Below are 2,744 nucleotides of genomic sequence, written 5' to 3' on the forward strand. Positions count from 1 at the left end.
AATGCTCATCATCACTGGCCATCAGAGAAATGCAAATCAAAACCACAATGAGATACCATCTCACACCAGTTAGAACGGCGGTCATTAAAAAGTCAGGAAACAACAGGTGCTGGAGAGGATGTGGAGAAATAGGAACACTTTTACAATGTTGGTGGGACTGTAAACTAGTTCAACCATTGTGGAAGACAGTGTGGCAATTCCTCAAGGATCTAGAACTAGAAATACCATTTGACCAGCTATCCCACTACTGGACATATACCCAAAGGATTATAAATCATGCTGCTATAAAGACACATGCACATGTATGTTTACTGCAGCACTATTCACAATAGCCAAGACTTGGAATCAACCCAAATGTTCATCAATGATAGACTGGATTAAGAAAAGGTGGCACATATACACCATGGAATACTATGCAGCCATAAAAAAAGATGAGTCCCTGTCTTTTTCAGGGACATGGATGAAGCTAGAGACCATCATTCTGAGCATACTATTGCAAGGACAGAAAACCAAACACCACATGTTCTCACTCATAGGTGGGAATTGAACAATGAGAACACTTGGACACAGGATGGGGAACATCACACGCCGGGGCCTGTCGTGGGGTGGGGGGGAGGTGGGAGGGATAGCATTAGGAGATATACCTAATGTAAATGACGAGTTAATGGGTGCAGCACACCAACATGGCACATGTATACATATGTAACAAACCGGCACATCGTGCACATGTACCTTAGAACTTAAAGTATAATAAAAAAAAAAGTAGGCAAAGGACATGAACAGACACTTCTCAAAAAAAGACATACAAGCAACCAACAAACATGAAAAAAAAATTCCACATCACTAATCATCAGAGAAATGGAGATCAGAAGTGCAATGAGATACCATCTCACACCAGTGAGAATGACCAGTTTTTAAAAAGTCAGGAAACAACAGATGCTGGCACAGCTGCAGAGAAAAGGGAATACTTATATACTGCTAATGGGAATGTAAATTAGTTCAGCCACTGTGAAAAACCGTTTGGAGATTTCTCAAAAAAAAAACTTTAAAAAAGAACTACAATTTGACCCAGCAACCCCATTACTGGGTATATATCCAAAAGAAAATAAATTATTCTACCAAAAAGACACATGCACTCATATGTTCATCACCATACTATTCATAATAGCAAAGACATGGAATCAGCCTAGGTGTTCATCAACAGTGAACTGGATTTAACAGAAAAATGTGGTACATATACACCATGGAATACTGTGCAGCCATAAAAAAGGATGACATCATGTCCTTTGCAGCAATGTGGATGCAGCTGGAAGCCATTATCCTAAAAAAAAATAAGGGAGTTACAGAAAACCAAATATTTCATGTACTCACTTATAAGTAGGAGCTAACCATTGGGTATTCATGGACATAAAGGTGGTGACAGTAGATACTGAAGAGTACTAGAGGGAGAAGGGAGAGAGGGAGCAAGGGTTAAAAAGCTAACTGTTGGGTACTACACTCATGACCTGTGTGATAGGATCAATTATACCTCAAACCTCCGTGTGACACAATATAACCAGGTAACAAACATGTACATGTATCCCCTGATTCTAAAAAACTTGAAATTATTTTTTAATCTTAAATCATTTTTAGTAATCACACACAAAAAATCTATCTATACTTGATCCAACTCAATGTCATTTAGTCTCCAAGGCAATGTGGTTTAGTAAAAAGACAAACAATGAAACATGAAATTTTAGTCTTTCTCAACATTCCCTCTGCAGACTCCACCACACTCATATTCTCACAGCAAAGAAATTAATGTCATCCTCCTCTAAGTTTTTCTTCTACTTTGCTTATTTTTATTTATAGGAATTATCACATTCTGCCTCATGTGGTAGCTATTATTTACTTCATTTTCTTATGAGGTTAAAAAAATCCTTGAGAATACAAAAACATCTTATTCGTCTTACATTTATGTCATAAAGTATTAGATAGTTATCAATAAGTTAATGGGACGTTGAGAACATTCACATCGTTAAATGCAACAAAATTCTGCGGTCATGCCTCTCCAAAAGTCTAAGTTAAAAGGTGGTACAAATCCAGAAACTGGGTGGGAGAGGTTGTATTTTTTGGCTCCAAGGTATCATTTGGGACTAGGAACGCTCTCAAAAAAGAGCCTAGATTTTTTTCTTCTTTCTCGAGGGACAATTATTTGAAAATTTTCAGGACCTCTCCTGCATTTAAGTGATGCTGCCTTCCTTGCTCTTTGTATACTCGGCCACCAGCATTTATGAGTTGGGTCTACCATCATCCAATATGGAGCACTCTGGACAAGCTATTGGTTAATATGATGTTCAGTCCATATATATGTGCCTTTGTCTCTGGCACCAATTCTTAGTCTAAAGAGTTCTGGTCAAGGGAACAGGACTGGGTTTATGCTACTACACTGTTACAAGTCATGGAGAATTCATATTTTTTCTTAAAAAAAAAAAAAAAACTGCTCAGGGCCACTTTGTTTAGTTGAGCATGGAAGTGGGCCATGTTGGTGCCCAGAAGCTAGGAATGCTGCATGCATAGAAGCTTGACGGACTCCTCTCCAGTTCAGAAAACATTTACTTGTTCAATTTCCACAGAGCCTATTTCCCTATAAGAAAGTCCTTAGTTAATGGAAGAAATTAACTTATTTCTCTCATTCCTAGCAAATTGCTAGCTTGAATGACTTTTTACTTAACCTCCTGGGTTTTTTTTTTTTTTTTTTTTTT

This window comes from Rhinopithecus bieti, unplaced genomic scaffold, assembly GCF_001698545.2.
Source record: "Rhinopithecus bieti isolate Rb0 unplaced genomic scaffold, ASM169854v2 scaffold_788, whole genome shotgun sequence".
NCBI lineage: Eukaryota > Metazoa > Chordata > Mammalia > Primates > Cercopithecidae > Rhinopithecus > Rhinopithecus bieti.